The 25,655-nt window shown below is 41.3% G+C and overlaps 1 long non-coding RNA gene across 3 annotated transcripts in view; it reads right to left on the reverse strand.

The window, feature by feature from the left end:
* Window positions 1–5,712: 5,712 nt before the first annotated feature.
* The window catches only part of LOC120401546, a 38,844-nt gene continuing 18,901 nt past the window's right edge, over window positions 5,713–25,655 (reverse strand). For 2 of the 3 annotated variants that reach the window (XR_005596529.1, XR_005596527.1), the window contains one exon: window positions 21,305–21,629. This is a non-coding gene — a long non-coding RNA (uncharacterized LOC120401546). Of the gene's footprint in view, window positions 5,766–21,304; window positions 21,630–25,655 lie in introns of those variants that run through there. The other variant, XR_005596528.1, reaches the window with a different exon arrangement.

Below are 25,655 nucleotides of genomic sequence, written 5' to 3' on the forward strand. Positions count from 1 at the left end.
ATGTACAGCCATATATATATACAGTATTACATCATGTACACAATATCAGTATTACAATATGTATAAATAATCAACATATACTTTTTGAATGAAACTAACTACAAATGTGTCCATTATCAAAGCTATAATTGTCTGATTTTAACATAATGCCAGTAACATTTGAGAATCAAAATAAGAGTAAATTACATGATTTTAAGCACTTGCTCTGCGTATATCCTGTAAATATATATGTTGATGATAGATGTTACTGGCCAGATACTGTGTGTAGTGTTTTTTCTTTTACCAATTTTTGTGTAAGGCTAATGTGAGATGCTGGCTTCCACAGTATGTCTACATTTAAATTAATTAAACTGTTGACAGTTAAATTGTATAAGTAGCTTCAATATAAAAGATGATTCCCAGATTTTTTCCATGTAACTTAAAACAAAAAAAGAATCTGAAGAACTTAGTTTTAAACATCTGTCTGGGCAGATGTCAAAATGAACAGTGTCATTACATTATACTGTGTGAGTATCTGACACTATGTTGTTACTCATTGGTTAAATATTCACACTGGATTTTATGATCTATTTAAAAGACAACTTTCATGAGAGTATAAACGTGTATTGTCTATAATATAATAAGCACCTTAGATGAACTAATTCTAGAGTAAATGTTGGAAAAAATTACATTACTTGTACATCTTACTCAAATCATTGAGAATTTTTATACCAACCGATTAATGGATATTTAGTATAACAGGGATAATGAGTTATGTGACTGATTTTGAATATTTTCTTTTGGAAATTTATGTTAGTAAATAAACTCCTCTTGAAGTAAATAATTATCGTATAGCAGCACATTGGAGAAGATGGTAGTCTGGGAGTCTTAATTATGGCTTGCTTTTCATAATATAGGACAATAATTTACATTTCTTCAAGAAACAAAAGATGGAAAGTGTCACAAATACAATGGCAATTTAGCAAATTGAACTAGAACAAAGAAATGCTTCTAACTCTGATATTCCAGAGTATGTTATTCAATATTTGTTTCCAGACTGAGTAGATTATTAACTTGTCTATAGCCCATTAAATACAGCACATGATTAAGGCCCATTGACTTTGGTGCTTAAAGTTAAGCACATACTTAAGCACTTTGCTGAACTGGGCTCTATGTTAACAAACATTCTGACCCCAGAAAAGAAAAATCCAGAAAAGATCAGTAGCACCATGACTAGATTTTAAAATGTTAAAAAAAGAAACTAATTTTCTCCCTCACTTTCCCCTTTTTGTCAGAATTTGTTAACCACTTTTTAACTAAGTACCTGACCCAAAGAGAAACAATTTTAATGCATTTCTGTGCAGCATACTTGGACATGAAGGTGCTGTGGTTCTGTGCCAAAGAGACAAACAATAGCAGGAATATCTCACTGTTTGCTTAATGAGCAATGGATAGAAGTGTGAAGGTGAAAAGACACATCCTGGGTTAGAGAGTGACAAGGTGAGATTGCTTCTTTATCACCCTTTTTTCTTTTTTCCTTTTTTTTTAAACTTAGCAGCATCATGTCTGAAAGCAGCAAAAAACAGAGTGGGGAATTGCTCTCACAGCCTATTGATTTGAGTTTACTCCAGTTGCTTGCTTCATGGGAACTGCCAGCTTGATACAGAAAATTTTAATTGGTTTATGAGTGACAAATTCAAGTTGCTTTTGCTCTGAAACATCTGTTTTTGTTTTAGTCTCCCTATATCAAATGTTTGGTGATATCCCATTGTAGCACAATATTTCCAAGTCATACTTCATGGGTTATCTATCAATAAAGCCCCATTAAATTCAACATAATGAAATTAGCGCAAGGTAGTCGAGAAGTCTCCAGAATTAAGATATCAAAATGCCCCTATTCCCCATGTATTGTTCGTGACTGACTGCTTCTTAGGTTTAGGGAGAAAAACATAATAGTTTTAGCTTATTTCTTCTCTCTCCCCCCCCCACACCCATAGCCTCGAGCTAACATAACAATACAAATTATACTAGATGGAATTTAGCCAGTAGAAGCAAAAAGCTTCATGCTACACCCAATGGCAAAATTCAGTCATTTCTCCCACTTAATGGAACACACAGTCTACTATTTGTTTGAAGATCTGTCCAATCCTTGTGACAACAGGAATCCATATGTAAACACATAATCATGACAGCTAAAAATGAGCAAAAAAAATTCAGGAAAGGACTTTACCCTTATGCACAAAAAATCTAAATCTCCCACCCCCCTGGATTCCTATATGCTGGCTTGTGTGGAAAGGAAAATGTTCCTTTTATACAGTTAGTTGTCGCTATAGTAGTACTTCCATATACACTGGACCTGCTATTTAAATCACATTTCTTTGTAGGACCTACAATTATTTATCTGCTCATGTGGCCAAGGAAATAATATTATCTATTTTTCTATCATTTATTAGAATTTTGTTTTTAGGCCTTTGGTGGTAGAATGTTTGAGACATTTTCTTAAATTTGAGCAAGTAATTTGATGCAGAGCTCATCCAACTGAAAACAAAACCAGTGTAAAGCCTGCATCAAAGAATTGCCACGAATCAAAATAAGCCCCTCCCTCCACAAAAAAAGTTTTCAGATTAACTTTCTTACCGAACTCATTTGCAACCAAATGAAATGAAGTTATAAGGATAAAATTCTCAGCAGATTTGCACAGCACAGTAATAGCCTTTATGCTTGGAAATTTATGGGCCATGGACAGTTTATAAGAAACGATGTAGTTCATCAGAGAACCAGACTGATGGAACACATGGGAGCATTCTGCACAGGAAGTTGGGTTTTGGAATAATACTTACTTTGATAGAGTTGTTTTGTTAGCTAAGTAAAACAGTAGGGAAGCCAATGGCCACTTAGGCTTCAAACATAAATATATATTTATAAGTCACCCAGCTGCTTAATTGAGATCTCTAGTGTTTTCACTAAGTATATCTTATCCAAAAAAGAGTAACAGAGAAAATAACAACAGCAAAGACCTGCTGTATGCGGAGGTTCATTTAATCAGCCAACAGTAGTTAGGAAATAATGGAGCACTATTTAAAGGTTAGATTCTGATGCCTTTACTCACCCGTTGTAACACCTTCTTTCACAAGTAGTCCCACTGATTCTGTGAGACTACTTTTGGATTAAGACATTATTCAGTCTGAGTAAGTCCATCAGATCTGATCCCTGGTGTTTTGTTCTGAGAAGGGCAGCTAAGATGGGCCCAGTTTTATTGTCTCACTTTAGCGTTTCCTCTTGCCTTTTTTTTTTTTAACTAGAAAAGAAGTTCAATTTCACTCATTCTATCCAAGTAGTACTATGAAAAGGGTGTAACATTTACAACTTGAAAGGAAACATTTTGGGGGCCAGGCCAAATGTGAGCTTTGTTGACCAAGGAGGGAAAAATACAAATTCCCCGGATGCTTCAAAATTTTCTCAGATGAAGGTTAAACAGGAGGTGGCTCATTAAATTTGAGCAGAGAACTGGAAAATAAGATTTCACACTCCTGGGATGGGAGAGCCTGCATGAGTTTGAGGTTTTGTAAAATCTTTAGGATATTGTCGTGTTCCATGTGCTTCATGAAATATTTTAAAGCTTTTGTGAAACCATTATTAAAAATACTATAAAACTTTGAGTTAATTGGATTCATGTAAAGCAAGGAAAAGGTATGTTGTATGTTCCCATGAAACCAGTCTTAGATGCAGATCGGACCATCATCAATTAAAACTGTCCTGTTGAATTATACCCAGGTTAAGGAGTGAGAGCAAGAGAAGGAACTGGAAGAAGAGAAAATGAGGGACTTAGAACCAAATAGAGATAAGTGCTTTGGAATCATATCCTGTGATACAAATGTGGCTCTTGGCAGATGGGTGAAATCCTGGCCCCACTCAAGTCAGTGGTAAAACTACAATTTACTTCAGCGAGATCAAGATTTCACCCATGGTGAAAGAGCCAGAGATCAGGAAGCATAAAAGCCCCAGTTGAGGAAAGCATGTTCTTGCTTTCCTGAACTGGGGCCAAAATGAGTGACAGCGCAGCGCTCTAATAGCACAAGTGGGATGAGGACAGGGAGAGAGACAATTAAAGGACTGGCAGCTCCTCGGATACCACAGTCGCGGGTGTGGCATAAGAACCAGAATAGAAGTGTTGTGAAAAGATAAAGCTCTGGAGTCAATGCCAGGTTCATTTGGCCTTTAATATACATGTGCATATGACTTCAATGGACTTTGGATCAGGCCTTGTATACCTATAGACTCTGATCCTGCAACTTTCTGCACATGGATGGATCTTTGTGCCCGCTCAATATTCCAGTCACAGCTGGGATATGCCCAGGCAGTTCCATTTGTAGGATCAGGGCAACACTTCATCCTAAACAACCACGACACTGTCTAGCTGATGGGAACGTGCTGTTAAAATATATCTTCTAGTACATCTTCCCTGTTTTCCCCACTTCTCCAGGATATTTGTGTCCAAACAAGGTTTGCTCCTTATTCAACTTCCAACCCAATTCCTCCTCCTGCAGTATCTGCAGTGAAGACACAATGGTTGATTAGCGACATCCCTAGGAGTGAGCAGAAGGAGAAGCTCAGATATTAGAGAAATGATCATATTCAAATATAAATATCTGAAACAACAGCAGAAGTCTGCTGGGCAACTACACTGGTTTTGTCTGTATTCCCTTTTATTGGGTTTGTACTCAGGAATCGTAAAATATGGCTTTAAAGAACAGTCACTCTGTTTATAAATTGTCACCTCTTTTCAGTAAGCAGCTGATATTATCAATAGTGTAATAGTAGCAAGGGGTGGAAGTTGCAGATTTAAAACCTGGTTATCTATTTTGAACACTCCAAATTCCAGGGGTGACTGGATTCAGGATGATGGTCCGGGTCCACCTCTATGGTGCAGGTACTGAGTCGTAAGCTATATGGAATAAGATAGAATTGATGATACAGATTTATAAAGATCAGAGGAAATCAGGGCCGGCCCACAACATTTTGGCACCTCAGGAGGAGAGCTCAAATAATGCCCCCATTCCCCCTCGCTTGGGCCAAAACTTTGAAAGGTGTCAAGTCTGCCTTCTTCCTGTTCTACTCCTCTCATGGTACTGCTCTGCTACCTACCCCAATAAAGGAGAACTAACAAATTAAAATGCCTTGTTCACAAATTTTAAGTAACACTTAACTTTCAAACACCTGAACAGCAAATGTAACTTTTCTTGTTTGTATAGTAAACACTGGCATTTTTATCTGTTTGAATAATCAAAGTGGTGCTTTCTATGCCTTCTTGGTTGCAAAGATTTGAACTACTTCCTGAAGGTCCACAGTCTGGGCCATGCTCTGTTGAGATGGTTGCAAGGCCGACCAGCCTCTCCTCTTTCATTATGGAGCATAGATGTGTTTTTATTAACTTCAGCTTGGAGAAGCTGCGTTCTCCACTGGCAACTGTTACAGGAAGTGTTAGAAGTATGCGCAGAGCAACAAAAGCATTTGGAAAGAGGGTGGTCATCTTGTTTGTGCTCATATATTCCAGAACAGCCTTTGGAGTTGACCCTGATGAAATGTATCTTGAAAGGGCTTTCAGTTCTTCACCTAAATCAGTGGCTCTCAAAGCCAGTCCCCCGCTTGTTCAGGGAAAGCCCCTGGCGGACCAGGCCAGTTTGTTTACCTGCCGCATCTGCAGGTTCGGCCGATCGCGGCTCCCACTGGCTGCGGTTCGCCACTCCAGGCCAATGGGCCTGCTGGCCGCCCTTCTCTGAGGCTACCTAAAATCAAACAAGTACATAGCCAATATTCATTACTTCGAATACAAAAATGATAAATGCATACAAATAGGATGAATATATTCAGTAGATCATAACCTTTGCAGAAATATGTTACATGGCATATCTAGCATAAAACATATTCCAGTTATGCCATATTTACACTCATAAGTATATTTCTATAAAGCATTATGGGGTGCAATGTCACAGTGAGTTCCCACAAGGGTCTGTCCTGGGTCTGGTACTGTTTAATATTATCATTAATGACCTGGACAATGGAGTGGAGAGTATGTTTATAAAATTTGTGGCTGACACCAAGCTGGAAGGGATTACAAACACTTTGGAGGACAGGGTTAGAAATGACCTTGACAAATTGGAGAATCAGTGTGAAAACAACAAGATGAAATTCAATAAAGACAAGTGCAAAGTACTACACATAGGAAGGCAAAATCAAATATACAAATAGAAAAAGTGGAGAATAACTGGCTATATTGTAGTATTGCAGAGAAAGCTCTGGGGGTGATAGTGTATTGCACATTGAATATGAGCCAACAATGTGATGCAGTTGCAGCAAAGGCTAATATCATTCTGGGGGTATTAACAAGAGTAATATATGGAGATATACCTCTCTCATAGAACTGGAAAGGACCTTGAAAGGTCATTGAGTCCAGTCCCCTGCCTTCACTAGCAGGACCCAGTACTGATTTTGCCCCAGATTCCTAAATAGCCCCCTCAAGGATTGAATTTACAACCCTGGATTTAGCAGGTCAATGCTCAAACCACTGAGCTCTCCCTCCCCCACAAAGCATATGTAAGGGCTGGTCCACACTAAGAAGCGGGGTCGAACTAGGGTACGCAAATTCAGCTACGTGAATAGTGTAGCTGAATTCGAACTACCCTAGTTCGAACTACTCACCCATCCAGACGCCGCGGAATCGAAGTCCGCGGCTCCAAGGTCGACTCCGCCACCGCCTTTTGCAGTGGTGGAGTACCGGAGTTCGAACTATCGCTTCCGGAGTTCGAACTATCGCGTCCAGATTAGACGCGATAGTTCGAACTCCGAGAAGTCGAACTCATCGCGTCGACCCGGCTCGTAAGTGTAGACTAGCCCTAAGACACCAGAGTTACTGGTCCCACTCTGCTTGGCACTAGTGAGTACTGCATCCAGTTCTGGGCACCCCATTTTAGGAAAGATGTGGACAAATTGTAGAAAGTCCAGAGGACAGCAACAAAAATGATGAAAGGTTTAGAAAACTTGACCTATAAGGAAAGGTTTCAAAAACTGGAGCATGTTTCGTCTTGAGAAAAGAAGACTAAGGCCTGGTCTACACTGGGGGGGTGTCGAACTAAGGTACGCAAGTTCAGCTACGCGAATAGCGTAGCTGAACTCGAACTACCTTAGTTCGAACTACTCACCTGTCTAGACGCTGCGGGATCGAAGTCCGTGGCTCCCCCGTCGACTCCGCCACCGCCGTTCGCGGTGGTGGAGTTCCGGAGTCGACGGGAGCGCGTTCGGAGTTCAATATATCGCGTCTAGATGAGACGCGATATATCAAACTCCGAGAAGTCGAATGCTACCCACCGACCGGGGCGTAGCCTAAGGGGGGAACCTTAGACGTAGCCTAAGGGGGGAACCTAATAGTCTTAAAATATGTTAAGGGCTGTTGTAAAAAGGATGGTGATCAGCTATTCTCCATGCCCACTGAAGGTAGGAGCAAGGGAGATATAGGTTAGCTGTGAGGAAAAACTTTCTTACTATAAGTATAGTTAAGTACTGGCATAGGCTTCCAAGGGAGATTGTGGAATCACTGTCACTGGAGGCTTTACAGAAAAGTTAGACAAATAGCTATCATGGACGGTTTACTTGGTCCTGCCTCAGTGTAGGGGGATGGACTATATCACAGGCGCTGACTTTTCAAACTGCCAGGGAAGGGGGGGTGCTTGGCCCCCGGCTCTCCCCCAGGCCCTGCTCCCACTCCACCTCTTTTCCCAAGGCCCCACCCCACCTCACCTCTTCCCGCCCCAATGCCGCCTCTTCCCACCCAGTTCTGTCCCCTCCCCTGAGTGCGTCGCCTCCCCACACCTCCCTCCTCCCCCCCAGCCTCCCTGCATGCCACGAAACAGCTGTTCGCATGGGCGGAAGGTGTGGGGAGGGAGTGGGGAGGCGCTGAGCTGTGAGGCCGCTGGCGGCCGGGAGGCACCGAGGGTCGAGGGTGGGAGCTGAATGGGGGGCTGCCAGTGGGTGCTCTGTACCCACCATTTTTCTCTCGTGGGTGCTCCAGCCCCGGAGCACCCACGGAGTCGGCACCTATGGACTAGATGACCCGTCAAGGTCCCTTCCAGCCTTGCATTTCTATGACTCTGTGAAAGGTGGAAGACAGTGTGAGGAGAGAAGGAATGGTAGCAGGGTGTATTAAATATTAATTAAAAGCAAAAAAATCCACCAAGGAGTTGCCAATCCTCTGTAAAATGATCACCACGATGAATACTCTTGCTTCTTTCCCCTGTATTGTGACAAACATTGTCTTTGTTGAGTTACAGCTATTGTTAGCCCCTTTCCTCCCACTTGGTGCTTCTGTTACCTTGTTTACACATACTGCGTTCATCTGGAAGCTACAAATGGGAAAGAAGGCCAAGGGGATCCCTCTCTAGCTTGGTTCCCTCCAGAGGTGCCTATGTCTTATTGACATTCAATGCGAGTTGGGTGCCTAATTCTCTTAAGCGCCTTTGCAATTCCCAGCCTGAGCCTTACTTTACCTGAAGCTACTAATGAGAGCTGGGAATGGAATCTCCTACCAGTGCTTCAATACATATGTTAGAGCTACTCACAAAATGATCAACAATATCAATTTTATGCTTAAACTTTCCCAAGTACCTTTAATTTGGGTAACCTTCTTTCCTTAGCCATGTTCTCTGATGACATAGCAAAGCTGATTCTTTGTGCTGGGTCCAAGACTGGCTCTTCAGTTTGATACATTTTCATTTGTTTCTGGCAAATGAGCTTTAGAGCTTGATTCTTGCGATGCCAGAGCTGCACAAATGGCCCTTAGGGTTGCACTAAAGGGACGGATAATGAGTCCCGTGGTGTGGAAGAATCCTTAGATGGTGTAAAGTCAGTAACCTGCTCCCTTCCTCAGTGCAGGGGTTGTGCTTGGGATGCCTGGAGGCAGGGAGGGGATATGACTGAGCCAGAGGGGCCAAAGATGAAGTGCAATGCATACTGTTGATTGTTGCTGGGCAGAAAGGCCCCAAGGGGACTGTCCTGGCCAGTGTACGCTAGATCAGTCCTGTGGTCGCTCTAAGTTGCACAGGATGATGATTCAGCTGCTGGATGGCCCCAGACTGGGAGGAGACTGAAAGATGGCTTAGAACCTTTGACTCCCTTTCCCCATCAGATGTGCTGATTGTGCGGGAGACTTAGCCATTAGATCTGTCCACATGAAAAGTGATTGGAGATTTCAAGCAACTTTGTTTTCCTTTTCTAAAATGCATGATAAATCTACTGTGTCACATTAGTTTTGTTTTATGACACAGGTACCGTGCTTGATACTCGTTGTTTGTATTAGCCAATTTGTTTTTTATTCAAACATGCGGCTATGTGAATTCTTTTAACGTCACTGCTCAGCTGATCAGGTATCTTTCTTTAGTTTCCATTCATCTAATTAAAAAAAAAAGAATGCACCTTAAATTAAAGATGTATTCTGAAGAATTTATTAAAGGGCTTTTTGTCAGGTTACAATATATTTTGAGAAAAATTGAATTTCCTTTCCCATGTTCCAGATAACATGTTAACTGTATAACTTTCGGCATTCACCTGTAACCATTGAACTCTGTGGATTTTTATTTGCACAGTTTCTTATTTGATGGAGAATATTAGTATGATGAAGCCTCTCCATATGAGGTGCTTGGTCTCATGTGCAGCCTTTGAAACCTTTGTCGCATTCATTGGCTGGACTATCATAAGGGAGATGGGTATGTTCTCCACAGCTCACTAGCTGGATGACTTCCAAAGTATTCAGAGAGAGTGTCTGTAAGTGGCCATGGGATAAGGGGACCCAAGGTGGAGAAGACTTCTTGTGCCCTTGTAATGGCTACTATGTTGGCCCACACCCGGGGATTGAAATGAGGAACCTTGAGAGCAAAAATCATGAGTTGCTGCAGCTTGAGTTGAAAAGTCCAGCTCTGTAGCCAGGGAAGGTAACAGATTCACGTGGTCTGTGGAGTTGTCACAGAGAGGAACACTGTCCAGTGGTTTATACTGGGTGTTGCAAATGGGAGTGAATGCTGAATTAGTCCCGCCATATCTAGGCTGGGATTTCCAGTGGATCTCCGAGTGTATATTGTTCCGGTCTCACTACTTACAATGGAAGAAAGAAAGCAAATCCGTTTGATCGGGCCTTACCCACTCAATGTATATGTTGGATTCTACAGTAAAGCTTTTAACAGTTACACAAACATCTGAGTTACAGCTATTGTTAGCCCCATTACTCCCAGGCACAACTAGAAGCAGCACAAATGTGTTCTGAATGCTGCTGACTTGGGAGAAGAGAGCATGGGGCTTTACTCCACTCTTCTGTACTTATCTGCTCTTTGTAGACAATATTTCCTCTCCTTCTTACCCTTAGAGCCATGAATCCTCCCTTATGCACTTGCCAACCACAATCTATTTCCAGGTCTATGCAATAAATACATATAATAACTATTTAGTTTTTTTAAGTATAGGTCCATTGAAACTTGATGTTATCTCATCATTCCTTCATGAAAATGTCTTACTGAATTCCATGTGGCTACAAACCCAATAGAGTTTACTCTACAATCCTATTGAACTGGCCAGGGATTGGCCTGCTTTAGAATGTCTATAGGTTAATGGAACCATTCTATAGGAAGACATTCTTTCTGTATTAAATTCTATAGGCTTTTGGAGTTATTTCTACAGACTCTTTTATTTCTGCAGAACGTTCTCAGTTTAATCCCTATTATATCTGAGAGCTCTTTCCCAGAAAGGATTGTAAAATCAAAATAATCTTTTAGCTCTGATCACAAAAACAAAACAAACAGGGTCTGTCGTCGTCCCTGGATATGTTTCAGCAGAAGCAAACGAACATGTATCATTTGAAGAGGCCTGTATGTTGCTGTTGACATCACAGATGATGTTGTTGCCCGAAGAACTAACCAAAAGGGACGTATGATCAGTTTCTTCTGTACTTTGAACCCCAGACAAATACAGAGGTAATAGAGCTGGTTGAAATCGGGGAGGAAGCAATTTGTGAATATTCCATCAGCACGTTTCCCCCTAGCTTTGTCATTTTTTAATGGAAATTTTTGATTCTTTTTTAAAAAACTTTCAACCAATCCTAATATTCAGTATATGGGCAAAATATATGTTGTTTTTTTCAGGCACCTAGAAAGCCCTAGTAGAATAGAAAATAGAAATAAGGAAAAAAAGGAATAGAAAATTGTTAAACCAGTCTGAAAAAACATAGTTGCCAGTGGTGAGTTTTCTGGCAATCATTCCTGGTCCCCAGAGCTCTGAAAATGGCAACTTTCAGCAGGACTTAAAGGCAGCTTTGCTCCTCTGCCAGGAGAGCTTGTTAACAGTTGAGCAGGAGCATGCTCAGTGGAGTTTTAGTGAGTTGAGGGACAGCAAGGACTCAAGTTCTGTGGGACTGTTGTGCTTCAGTGCTCTAACACAGTGTTACAATGTGAAAAGAAAAAAGCAACTTGTTAAAGGGATTCTAATTGCCTTGGCTAGTGGTGAGAGGCGGCCTACAATACAGTTCACAAGAGTTTACATAGTTCTGGATCCTGAACCACTTAGAATGGAAGAAAGAAAGAAAATCTGTTTGATCAGGCCTCTTGCACTCAATATGTATATTGTATTCTACATTAAAGCTTTTAACAGTTACATGCACATCTGAGCTGAAGCTATTGTTAGCCCATGTGATGGATTAAGATCAAGAATGTTAATGTTATCCAAAGGAACACTTTTTAATGTATATTGCAATTGTATAAACAGGGTCACCAGAGCTAAATGGGATGTCAATGACCTATGAAGATCATAAAGTAAACAAAAGATCTTAAAATAAGCATGTAACCTGAACACCTCTGGGGTTGCTGTATATCAAAGGCATTTGCTTATATAAAGTAAGGGAAAATTACTGACTGGTGATGCTGTTTGCTGTAAGTCCACCTCTTTCTCTATTCGGCAAAGAAAGTCCATCCTGATGGACAGTGGCAGTGGTAGTTTCTGCCTAGTAGGAAGCAAGGAAACTAAGGCCTTGATTCACCAAAGAATATGCTAGTTAAGCAGGTACCTAAGTCCCATTGACTTCAGTGGGAAATCAAAAGGCTTGTCATTCATGGGCAGTATAAAGGCATCAACATACCAACTTCCTTCTTGGTCACTAAATTCCAGACCCATTTAAAAATAATCCTCAAATAAGTCCCTAAATAGGGAAGCGAGACAGAGAAGCAGGCTGGGGAGAGCGAGAGAGAGCAAGAGCATTAATGGTAGGTAATTTCCCCTTGTCATACACGACTTCTTTGGTCATGCTACAAAGAAAACCTACCCTGATGGATAGCAGATGTAGTGGTCAGTAGATGAGGAGGTGGGTTTACTCTATGTCCCAGCTTCTACCACTCTTTGGCTTAGACTGTGTCCTTTCATGCTGATATTGCTGGATGAAAGTATGTGAAGAGGACCACATAGTAGTTTTTCCAATTTTATCTGAAGATCATTCAGCTCTTTGCCCTCATGATGTGATGGATACAAGCTTTTCTTAGTCTGGGAGGACATATGGGGTGTTGGCGAGCCAATCACGGACCTATCTGGCTATGGTGGTTTCTGAGGGTTCAAAAACAGATGAATATTTTTACTTCCCAAACTCCTTGATACAATGTAACTAGAACTCAAGTACAGGCCTAGGGTACTGCCCTCAGCCTTCTTTAATCATTTCCACCCATGCAAAGCGGGTGTAAAATGCTACTAGTCTAACTTTGAAGTGGTGGAAATGACGGCTCAGGTGCAAGACAATTGAGAATCAGGCTCCCTCATGTGCTGTGATTATAACCCCACCTCTCTGACTCTTGGAAGATAAATCTATGAGGTTACTGATGTTCGAAGTGGCCATTTTAGGTGCCAGATTGTCATTATTTCAGCTTATATAGTGAGGGAAGTAGGTACCCTGGTTGTGCCCATATTACCTTCAGAGAAAGTTGGTTTTCATTTACCCTGGGGATTTACCATGAAGTTAATGCAAATTGTAATATCAGTTAGTTCAGAAAGGTCCCACTGAGAAAAATAGACTAGCAACTTGAAAAAAGAAAGGATCTAAATAGTTACATTGACAGGTTTTGGCTTCCACATTTTCTATCAGGTGCAAAAATGTACTTATCTAACAGCTTGGATTTCTTTCTAGGATGTGGTAAGAAGTGAATGAAATTGGAATCACCAGTATGCAAAATTATCCCTGCTACTTCGGCAACCTCTTTATAAAATGCAGCTGTTCTCAGTTACAAATATTATGATGGTAATCAGCAATTTTAAGTTCTTTCAATAACTGCTAGGAAAATACTTGCATAAAATATTTTTTTGTTTTTGCTGGCATTGGATTATGGTCATTATTGGCTTTGAATTATATTCAATATTCATTTTACATTTCTATTTTCAAATATTTTGGGATGTTTTTGCTGTGTTGTTTTCATTGCTAAGCATCACAGTCATTCTAAGATGGCTGTACAGCATGAGACAACTTTAATCAAAATGTCTTTAGTTTTTCTGGGAAACAAACAAAAATAGGCATTGAGACATACCTTCAATTTACCAAGAAGTAATCCCAGTCTATTTAAAAACATGAACCCTAAGAGAGAAACATTTAAGGCCATGATTTACCCTGGAGCTGTGTGCAGTGACCCCACTGGGTATGACTGGGAATTCTCACCAGAAGATGATGTCAGATTGAATGTAACCCTATGCATGGCATTTACAATAGAAGGACCAGATCCCACAGATGACACGAGCAGTCCCATTGACTTCAGTGAAGTTACCAATCGGAACAAGGGCTGCAGGTTTGGTCCCTAAGGACCAGATATACAAAGACATGGAGGTACCTAAAGACTTACATAAATAGGAGTGTTCCTAAATCCCACTAGGCAGCTAACTCCTATTGACTTTCAATGGGAGTTAGGGCCTAGATCTTCACAGGTACGTAGGCACCTAATTCCCATTGGGAGTTAAGCACCTAAACACTTTTGAGTATCTGGGTTTCAGTTCCTGACTTGCTTAGACACTTCTATAAAACAACCAGGCAGCTATTTGCATCTGAAGGGGCCTAAATATATTTGTGAATCTGGCTAAGGTGTTGTGTGACCTTTCGCATAGCGCTTCATGATAGAACTACCATTTAGTAGGGATAGATCAGCTTCAAAATAGGAGTGAATCTATGGAGGTGTTTTAAGGTTTAGGACAGAGGTCCCAAAACAGTGGGGTGTGCCCCTCCTAAGGGGACATGGAAGAACCTTTGGGGGGGGGTGCAGTGGGGCCCGGGCCAGCCCCATGGGGGATGGGGAGGGAGCGCTACCCAGCCCTCCTCACCCCCACATCTGCTCTGGTGCCGCCCTTACCTCATCCGCATTTCCCCCTTCCCCCCACCCGCCATGGCCCTGCTCCCGGCCCCGGCTCTGGGATGGTGGGGTGGCATGGATGGGGTTAAGGGGGCATGACCCTCAAAAGTTTGGCTTAGGATGAGACTTTTACAGGGAAAAGAAGAGTATTCTACATCTTCCTAGGCTTTCTTCCATCATCCTCTAAAACATCTGGTGCTGGCCTCTTTCAGAAGCAGAATGCTAGCTGGGTTTGAGCCTCTGTTCCTATATGTTTAAATAGGCCCCTGGGAAAAGTGGGCATTTCATCTCCCATTGCTGGTAGGTTAAGTAGTTGGGAGTTGTAGAAAGAACCAGCCATGAAGGGAGCTTTTCTGTTGAAGATAAATGAGTTCCCTTGCTTCAGCTACCTGACTTCTTTATGACATCCTGGCAGCCACGTTCGTTTGTCTCTCACTGAGAGACAGTCAGCAGTGCACTCTCAGCACGGCAGGCAAAATAAACCCATCCAAACCAAGTAAAACACTTGAAAAAACATTGCGAGATTTTTGTTCATGAATTGTGGCTCATTTTAAAGTTTATATATAAAGACTCTTTATGTGGCTGGGGAGGTGAGCTGTGTGGAGACAGTCTCTCTTTATATTAGCCCCAGTGAGCTTCTTCAGGGATACTGTCTTGGAAAGGGAGCAAGGTCGGGTAGGGGGACTGAACTCATTAGAAATATGTGCTGAGTCTATTTATGTTGTTCTTGTCATGAGGCTTTAGATGATACTGGAACTTACTAAGCTTCTCTGGTCCATCCTTATGGATTCAATAATAGGCTTGGAGTCTGAGCTTCTCATTCAGCGCAGTAGAATAGGGGCCTTCAGGGAGGTAGTTATGGCTTCTTGATTTTCATCCCTGGTGTAGGTTACAGCAACCAAGGGGCTGCTCTAACTTAAGCCAGCTGGCTGTGATCACTATGTCACTTGAGAAAAGTGTAGTGTGCCCCTCGCTGAGGCTCACCTACAGGACCAAGTGTGGGGAGAAGTGTAGCAGCCAGATAAACTGGATTCCCCCAGCATAAGGGGAATTCTCAGCTGACCAGATCCAGCTGCTTTCTGGCCCCATGACCCTGATCCTGTGAGCAGATCTAGCAATGCAGATGCCTGCCTCTTGTGCAGGGCTCCATGGTTGTCAGGGCACTGCAAAGGTGAAGGGATCTGCTGGATTGATTGTAGGGTCATGTCCTATGTCAATGGCGGGTAACAAAGCAATGTTTTTATTCCTTTTCTCCATTTGGGCTCTTTTTGTTCAGCTTGGATATTGAAACTGGGAGTGTCATTTTCATATTCTGGTTCACATGCACTAGTGTTTCAGTTTCCATCATGAGCAGAGGATCATTTAAAGAACGTTTTTCACTGAATTTTAAAAAAACAACAACATTACAATAGTTCTTTTCATAGAAGATTTTGTAAACCTCTTGTAATAGAAAAAGTTGGGCTTTAAATTACTCAACAATATCGCTTTCACTAAATTATTGAAAAAAGGGATTTTTAAAAAAAACACCTGGTTTTTATTTTTTAAGTTTACAACCAAAAAAAAATCCTCGTAATCATAAAACAAAAATACATTCACAACAACAGCAAAAATGTCCATATAAATGATCACTGACAATTTTGATTCTACACCCGGTTTTTGTATCAGCATAACTATTTGAGTTAGGGGTGTGTCTCCTGCCTACTTCTGAAGCTGAACATTGCTGGGGGCCTGAATTTTCTCATGCAACTTAAAGACCCAGCACTAGTGGGGCTGAGATGGAGAAAGGGTATACATGCATGTGAGTGTGATGCAGCTGACTGGTCGAAGCAATAAGGGTCTGATCTTACACCACCAAAGTCAATGATCACTTTCCTACTTACCTCAATGGGGTGAGATCAAACCCAAGGTTTGAAATTTACACTTTCTGGAACCAAAATCTTGAATCCTGGTGTTGTCTCCTTTGCCCTTCATCCTTCCAAAGTAGATATATTGAGCTAGCTCTCAAGGGGTGTGAATTAGTATAGCTGTATTGGAGTCCATGGAGCTATGCTGGTTCATACCAGCTGAGGATCTGCCCCTGAAATTCTGGACAACTTATTCAGCCTTTTGGGTCTGCATAAACATTAAAAACACCACTGACCTTTTTGGAAGAATGGGAATTTTGCCAAATGTTGCTGGCCCAAAAATATTCCCTTCCCCAATTGTATGCAGAGAGTGGTGTGTGCCGGTTGACTGCTTCTCTCGACCTCAGTGGCGGCTGTAGCTCAGTGGCAGGGAAGTGATCTGTTAATTAGGAGTACTGGTCTCAAAGGTGTTAAAAGGTACCAGAATCTTTGCTTTCCTACAACAACATCAACATTAATTGTGGCTCAGAGTCAGTATAGAGTAACTCTGGCTTAGCGTTATTAGAAGAATCACACCACAAACAATTCTTTTAAACATATAGTGGCCGCTATTTTTTTTAATAAAAAGAGAGAAAAGAAAATAGTTAAAACATTTAAAACTTAAAAAGTTAAGTAAACCTTCATTTTTAACCATTTTCCTTATTCTCTTTTCCCTCTAGCTATACAGAGTCTTTTAAAAGGAATCCCTTTGCTTGTCAGGCCATCACATGGTATTAAATGTCCTTGCTGGGGAAAAGAAAGTCAGTTTTAAGTGACAGCTCTTGGGGCTTTGTTGTTAAAGTCAGATCCTTGTTCTTCTTAAGGCAAAAACAAAACAAAACAAAATACCAAATGCATACACAGGGGGAGAGAGCAAAGAAGAACAAAAGGTGTGAAAATGCAGCTTTTCTCTCTGATGCTTGCAGTTTGGTTGCTGGAAAAATCACAGTATGCAACTTTATTAGTCACTGCAGAACCTGGCAAACGGAATCAGGCTTTAAGGGCATTGGGCCAGATCCTCAGCTTGTGTAAATTAGCCTTGCTTTATTGTACCAATGTATACCTGGCCCACTGGTTTTTAGCTTGACTCTTTAGTCAAAGCAAAGTCTTGAAAGGGTAGATTTTCCCTGGCCAGGTAAACTGGGCCCTCGTTAAACAGAGGGTAAAAAGAGAAAGGAAGGAAAGAGGTAGGAGGCAGAAGATGTGGGAGAACACTGACATATCGGGGAAGAATATTAGATTTACATCCCAGGTGTTGCTTAGGATTCAGCCAACCCATTGGAGATAATGAGCCATAGCCTCAGCTGGGGCAAACTGACCTAGCTCCATTGACAGTGATATTGTCTGTCTCCCTCTCCTCATCTGATCTGGTCAGAACATCTTTCAGGCGTAGGATGACAGTGTGATGGTAAATCACTGAGTCCCAGCAGGTGATGGCTCTGAGACAACACAATAGCCATGCTGGCTGGTGCCTCTTTGCACGTCTTGTCACCCACGCCAATCCTAAGCAAGCCGTGACATGCTCCCTGAAAAGCAATGTGCAAAAAGAGGGAAGGGGAAGGGGGCAACCTTGTCCCATCAGAACTAACCAACTAAAACATATATCCAGTGGTCACACATGTGGGCACTTCCTCTTATTTTAACACCATCTCAGTGTTGCTAGAACAGTCCTGGGTCCTCACTTGGAGTCTCTAAACACCCTTGTTGCACTTCATCCCAGGCCAATACATCCAGCTTGCATTATTCTTTAATGCCAACTTGTGCTTATTTTTACGCACTATTTTTGCATAACATGCTTATGGGTGCTGCCTTTCACCCGCTTAGGACCATTTAAGATACAGTTCAGCACATCAGCGTTTTCTCTACGTAGGCAGTTTGGAACATTTGCGAGAGACCTTTGGGTTAGGAGGTGCTACGTTCAGCCCATGCGAGCTATTAATTATCCATCAATAATACATGATACGAATGAAGAGCTTGCAGCTGGCATCCCACACCGCGGCGCTAAGTATTCATTTGGAACCACCTATGCAAGTCTAATCCCAGCCAAAATAATCTCCTAATCAGTTACGAAAATTGTAGAGACTGTCAAGGGCTCAGTGTGGGGTGATGGAGTTGAGAGCTGTGGTTTCTGGCTGAAACTTTACATCTGTTATACCTGGAAGTGGGCCAGAACCACAAGGTTCAAATCTGGATCCAACCTTCCTGCAGGGATTCAGACTTGGGGTACCACTTCAGGTTTATTGCTAGTTTTAGAGCAGGGCTCTTGTTTGTTTTGGGCAACAACTGCGAGTCCTATCTCTCCTGTGTGCCAGGCAATATCTACGTAACTTCTTTTGTGTGCCGGAGTGGTGCAGCGGCATTCATGCCACTTGTAACCCATATTCCAGTACTCGCCACATACGGGGCTGTAACAAGGGCACCTCAGAGCCCCATTCCCTGGAAGCCTTCTTCAAAACATGTCTCTTCTTTTTGCTTGGGAGAGGGAGAAAACTTCAAGAAAAACAGATTTTTTGTTTAAAAAAAGGCTTTTTATTGAAAGTTTCTCTTCTTGCTTGCAGCCAGTAACTTTACCTTACAGGGCAGCTCGGCAAAATGGGTATCAAAGAGGGAGTCTACCCATGAATGACCCTTTCCCCTGCTCACATTCTGACATAACCCCACTCCTGGGTGCTGTAAGTAGGGATGGCAGAGAGGCAGCATTGTTAGCTCATTGCCGCCAGGAGATTTGTGTGTGTGTGTGTGTGTGTGTGTGTGTGTGTGTGTGTGTGTGTGTGTGTGTGTGTGTGTGTGTGTGTGTGTGTGTGTGTGTGTGTGTGTGATCCTCAGCTAGCCAGTTAAGCCAGGTTTCTGGCCCTTTTTCACTGCTGCAGCATTGCGGAGGGCCCATAGGGAGGCCAGGATCAGGCCCCCAATCTCCTACTTGTGTAAAATTAAATTAAAGCTTTCTTACTTGAGCTATGCCATGATTTAGATCCTGTAAAGAATCCTTTTGCCCATTATCTTTCATCAGCAAATATTTCATTTTTAATGCACTTACATGGAAAAAAACCCTGGTGTCTGTTCAAAGCATTATGGATCTATTTTTGAAATCCCTGGAAGGTTTAAAAGGTGAGTTTGTTTTTGTTTTAACTAGAACTCAACTTACTGGCATTTCAGAAAGGATCGGAATGAAATTCTTGAAGTGCATTATGTAACCAAAGGAGGAATTTTTGCAAAACATCCATTTACTTAGCTTGCTATTTACTTAGCTGATTAATTAATTGAGACATTTCTCTCCTTAGAGTTATGCCATCTTAGAATGATAGAGAGTAATATATGTCACATTTCTACTGTGGGGTTATATGGCTTTACTGTCTCAAGGGAACATAGATGTTCCTAGTAAAGCAGACATAGTCTGTTTTAGCCTGGTACCCTCTCTACATCAGTGGCCAGAACCTGATGCTTCAGAGTAAAGTGAGCCTCTTCCACCTCCATCTGTCTAATCTATCTACCTACCCTCTGGCTATGGCATTGCCATGCAAGCCACAGGAGTTTGACTCCCCCCACCTCAAGCAATGAGTCCTGAAACAAATAATTTGCCTAGTGAGTAGTACTTAGTGTGATTTTTTCCCCCAGAGCCTGTACTGGCTAATCCTCAGAACAGAATCAGCCTCAGCTTTGGCCTTCTGGAACTATTAAAGGGCTCTTTTCTGCCTTTTGCTTTGAGAGTAGTGGCCAGGAAGCCTGGAAAAAGAATAAAAATGATCATCATAAGGAGGCAAGCAGAGTATCCATGGCATAGAGCCTCACACAAACTAGGGAACAGAAAGTGAAGTTCATTGAAGCCCAAATCCTGGGCTGAATGAGGCATGTTTCCAGATGATGCCTGGGTCAGAGGTGTTTGCCTTCTTCATCACCAAAATTCGAGCTCGTGTGCATCAACATCGTATTTGAGAGGGTAACCTTATGTTTTAATGCTGCATAATGTAACCTGATGTGTGTGCCTTTTTGCATAATAAGCACAATAATTGCATGCAATTGGAACCCAAGAACGATGGACTCCTGCAACCTCTTGTGTTTTGTTTTTACTTTCTAGTGGTAGGTTGAGTTTTCATGGGAAAAAAGTGGGATAGTTGTATACAAGCCACCCTGGTCAAATGGTTTATGAATCAGAAGACCTGAATCCTAGTCCTGTCTCTGCCATTGGACTCCCGAGTGTAAGTTGGCTTACTTCCACTGAAGTCAACTATTAAATTACCAATGCTCCCAGTGCCATTGACATCTGTAGAGTTGAACAGGCTTATAACAACCATGGAGCTGGCCCAGTATGGGATCTTGGGCAAGTCACGTGTCTGGCTCCATTTCCCCATATGGGGATGTTTTGAGGATTAATTAGTTAATGTCTGCAAGTTGTTATCTACATGTTTTTTATAGCGTATAATATCAACAGATGGAATAGGAATGTTATGAACAACGATGCATGTAAAATTGAGGCATTAAACCAAGGATTCTATATTTTTCTATCTTTACACTTGCTATGAGGAATGCGGCCAAGTAGGAAAGCCAATTCTATAGTTTCCTCCTGCTTTGCACGGTGATTTACCATTAGAGTTGCAGAACGATGTTCACTGCTTCAAATACTGGGGATTTCCAAATTCACTGGTATTAGGCCCTGATGCTGCAATTGACAGTGCGAGAGTGGACTGCTGTTCTTGCGCAATCCACCTATGCCCTATCAGGCCCTTAGTTTGAATCCATTTTAACACTTCCAGCTCTAAACAGGTAATTTGGTACCAAAGGAATAAAATAATTTTATTTTAAGATTTAAAATTGTATTGAAATTGTCTCATCAGAGATTTTTAGTCTCCAAAATAAATACATTCAATTATAAGAACATAATTTGTAATACAGCGCACACGATTTTAGCAAACGGATCTGGGAAATGTTTCCACACTAACACAAACAGAACAAACGTATGTCAGTTTCCAGAGGAGATGAAAGAGGCCAAGTGTAATGGGAACCTATTGTTTCATGCTGACATGTGCAGCCGGTGTGCGGAGAATGAAGATCAAACTACAAAGGTGAGGAAGAAAGAGCGATTGATGAGAACCATAGCCAAGAAAAATAGATATCACAGAAGGTATGCTAAAAAAAAATCTGCATTAGGAGGATAAGCAAATGAGCTCTAAATTGCTTTCTCCCAGTCTCTTCAGTTCCAGGTTTATCTCTCCCTTTTGTTTAGCAGGTAAAGCTCTGCTCTTCTCTCCTGGAATATCTTGCTTTTCCTTTTCTGTCATGATGATGCTCTCCAGAGCTTAGACAGACTCCAGTGACAGATAGCAGAGGAAAAAACCTTCTCCATCATTTCACTTCATGCCCACATCTAAGATGAAACACATGAAGGATCCAGTTAAAAACAGACAACTCTTATTTACTTTTTTAATCCAAAGAATGATGTTAATCCACTGTACAAACAGATGGAATAAATATGGGGAAGGAATTTAGAGCCTGATTCTTCACTAGCTTAAGCCAGTTTTACATTAGTGATACTATTGCAGTACAGTTATACCAGATTTACAGTAGTGTAAGTGAGCGAAGAATCAGGCCCATATTGATTAGTTAAAACTATACTGCCTGATTGAACGTTTGTGGCTCTAAATCAAAGTTCTGACCGGCGATCAGTCTTCAGCAAGATTTCAAAGTGGACTTAGATGGCCTAATTCTTAATGCCACTAATGTCAGTGGAGTTATACTGGTGTAAAGCTTCCGTCAGAGGAGAACTATGCCCTGAATTTCTCCTAGCTGATGCACCAGTGGATATTTTCTTACCAACTATTTCCTTTTCCTGTAGCTATTTTTCTCTCTCTACACTTGTTATGAGGAATGCTTCCCAGCAGAAAAGCCAATTGCCCTGATTCGGTCCTGACTTAGCCCGATGATACCCTGTTGACTTGAATCGAGTTGTGTGGGATATGTAACAACAGAATTTGGCCCAGTGACTTTAACTAAAATGTTTCTAAGATACTTCTTTACCCTCTCCTCTCTTAGCAGGGGCGGCTCCAGGCTTCGGTGGCAATTCGGCGGTGGGTACGCCAAAGGTGCGGGACTGGCGGACCTTCTGCGGGCATGTTGCCGAATCCACGTTACCAGTGGACCACCTGCAAGCATGCCGCTGAAAGCCACCTGACTGCCATGCTTGGGGTGGCAAAATACATAGAGCCGCCCCTGTCTCTTAGGCATGCAGAAGGCCACATTTCCACTGCAGCTCTTTCCATCGCTGTAAAGAAGGACTCTTATGACAGCATGATTGATATTCTACGTTTGGTATCTTTAACTGTGAGTTCTGAATCCACAGCACCATGAAATACGTTGCTTGATTAGAGGTGTCAGTGGACCATTGCTGTTTCCTTAAAAGTTCAGTAGGTTTTTTTTAGAGTAAAACTGTGAGCCCTAGCAAAGAAAACAGCCTTATATCTGTCATATTTACAACTTAGAAAAATGAGGCCCAGATTTTTGGGTTATTTCAGGGCAAAGGGTGATGATGACTGTTTCAGTGCTCTTAGTGACACATTTAAAGTGGTGATTTATGCAGCCTGACATTGACTTTAATTTAGCTCATGTTACATGTGAAGTAATTCAGTCCTTAATGAAGTGTACGCCGTATGACATATCGAACATGTGAGCTGACAATCATTGCTTTAAAACAGGCCTCGGTTACATTTGCTTTTGTCATTGAAATTGGGCCATCAGTTCATAAACTTAAAGCAAGGCTGACCCATCATTCTCCCTGAGAATGGGAGTGAAATCTGTGAGAGACACACATTAAAATAAACAATTGTCATAAGTTAAAGGGAAAAGGAGGAAAAAATTACACACAAGCTGTACGATACTTCTAATTTGTTTATATATATATTTAAAAAAAACTATGTAAATGTAAAAAGTCAGGGAGATAGTAAAGCCACATCTACTCTCTGACCTTTGAAATCCCTTTGCGGGGCCAGCACAGAGATATTTTTGTATGTTAAGGGAAAGAATTTGTGTTGTACACACTCTTAAATAAATTAGGCCAGATCCTCAGCTGGTCTAAGGCATAACGATGTTGGTTTCAATGGAGCTATGACCATTTACACCACCAGCTGAGGAACTGGCCTCATGTTTGCATTCCAAAGGGATTAATAGAGCAGCTGTGAACTATAAAAGATGTAAATCTTACTTTTAATATTTTGGGTGCAAAGATTTATCCGTGGTGTTTATCAACAAGGAATGAAGCTGAGTTTCAAGTAATTCTGGTGAACGATATTTAAGGGGGAAAAACTGAGGGCCAGACCCTCAGCCCAGGTCAAGTCGCCTTTGTGCTGTGCCACTGAAAGCTGCCCTAAGTGGGTAGATGAGGAGTTCCCTAGCCAGAGGGATTCTCTTGTAGTGTAAAGCTTTGTGTGGCTGCATTTACTTCATCTGTTTTCCCTCTTCCACATAGGGCCCATTGAAATATGTGAGGGCGGGTAAAGGAGAGTGTACTGGGTGATAGAGATTCTGGGAATGGCGTCTAGGCCCTAAATTACACTGGGGGTTTCTTGGCCCTTAGCCAGCCCACCCCAGGATTAGGGAAGGCAGAAAGGTAGCTCAAAGGCCCCAATTTGAACTGCGACCCTTATCAAGGTCACACGCAATAGGAAGCCATCGTAAAACCTGAAACTTCTTAAACAACATGATTTTTTTAAACAATTGTCTTTCATACAGAATGTGTCCCAAAATGCTTTACAGTGGTCAAATCGCAGGAGTAGAAGGGACAGATTCAAAGATGTAGGCAAGGGAGAAAAGAGGTTTTGCCACCAGAGCCATTAAAGAAAAGCAGTGTGCTGATGAGGCTGAGAGACACAAAAAAGGTTGTTTTGGATGGAGGGGCAGTAGAGGAGAAGTACATTGGACCATCAGCAGCTTTAGTACAAAGAGGAGGCCACTACTAGACAGTCTGAATAATGAACTAAGGTTCCCATCCGGCCTAGAGATCTGAGCAGGCCAATTCCTTTGTAGGGTTAGAATCACGCATCAGAACGAACTTTTGTTGATGTGAAGCTGGAAGGTCGCCCACTTCATTTTTGACATATGACAAACAGAAATATATCACGTTAGTTCACATATTGGCAACTCGAGGGTCTGATTCTGTGAGGTGCTGAGTCACCTCAACACTTGCTGACTTCAGTGAGAATTGAGTTTTTAAAAAATGGTTGAAAATGCCAAAGTAGGAAATGTGGTCTTTGGCTGCAACACAAGACAAAAGATTTCCGAAACTGGAAGCATGTAAAGAAAATAAAGGGATTCAAAGGGAAATTCAGATTTATAGGAAATATTGGTGATATCCATTTTCTCCTTCACTTTTAGCATGTACTTTATACTTTATATTGGATACTACGCTGTTTTCATTAATAATGCTGAAGAAATTGCAGAGCATGAAGAAACTAAACTTTGATCTTTTATTCTAACATTGGGAATGACAGTGATTTTGCTTTCTCTTACAGGAAGCCAGCTATTGCATTCCGCATTGGTACTAAACTGGAGAGGAGTTGAATTGATAGAATGTGAAATATTTGTCTAGTTTTTAAAACAAATTGCTGATTGATCAAGAGCAACTGTTTGGCTTTTTGGTAAGGTCATGGTAATTAACTAGAAACAAAATACTTTGCAGAAAATAAAGCAATCCCAGGAATAGACCACATAATAGCAAGTTTAAACGGAGATGGACACTTTACAGTTTTATAGTTGTTATTACGTTTGTGGGATGGAAGTTTTAAAGGGGTCTGAGGTAGAATCGTTTTGGCCAAGTTTCAGTGAAAACTGTGGATTTGGTAACAGCAAAATGTTAATCAAATTCATGTTGGTTTCACTGGATTGTTTGTGTAAAAAAAAACAACAACCAAAATCCCCCAAACTTCTTATAGCTATTTCATTTTGACATTTTTTAAACAAAACGTTCAAATTTGTTGAAGGAAAATGACTGTACTTTTGACATTTCTTTTTAACTGAATTTTAAAAAGGGTCAAAATTGATATGAAATGTTTCCTCTTCAGTCAAAAATGCTTTGTTTTAAATCCAAAATTTATGTACATATTCAAGCCACCCAAAATTCTTACAAAAAAAAAAAAAGGTTTTGGGCCTATCCGAAAGATTTTTTTTTTTGCAATTGCCAGTTAACAATAAAATAAAATAAATAAAAATCCATTATTCTCACAGGTCTTGTCTAAGGGAGTTAGGTGCTCAAATCCCATGGATATTCTTGTAGGCTACTTTGAAAATCATGACCATATTCTATATATTACACTAGTGGAAATCAATGGAATATTTTTGGGGCAGTCCAAGAACTATTAAACAGTCTGAGTTTGCTCTTCATGAATGAAGCTGATGTTTAGTC

Source organism: Mauremys reevesii, linkage group 3, assembly GCF_016161935.1.
Source record: "Mauremys reevesii isolate NIE-2019 linkage group 3, ASM1616193v1, whole genome shotgun sequence".
Taxonomy (NCBI): Eukaryota; Metazoa; Chordata; order Testudines; family Geoemydidae; genus Mauremys; species Mauremys reevesii.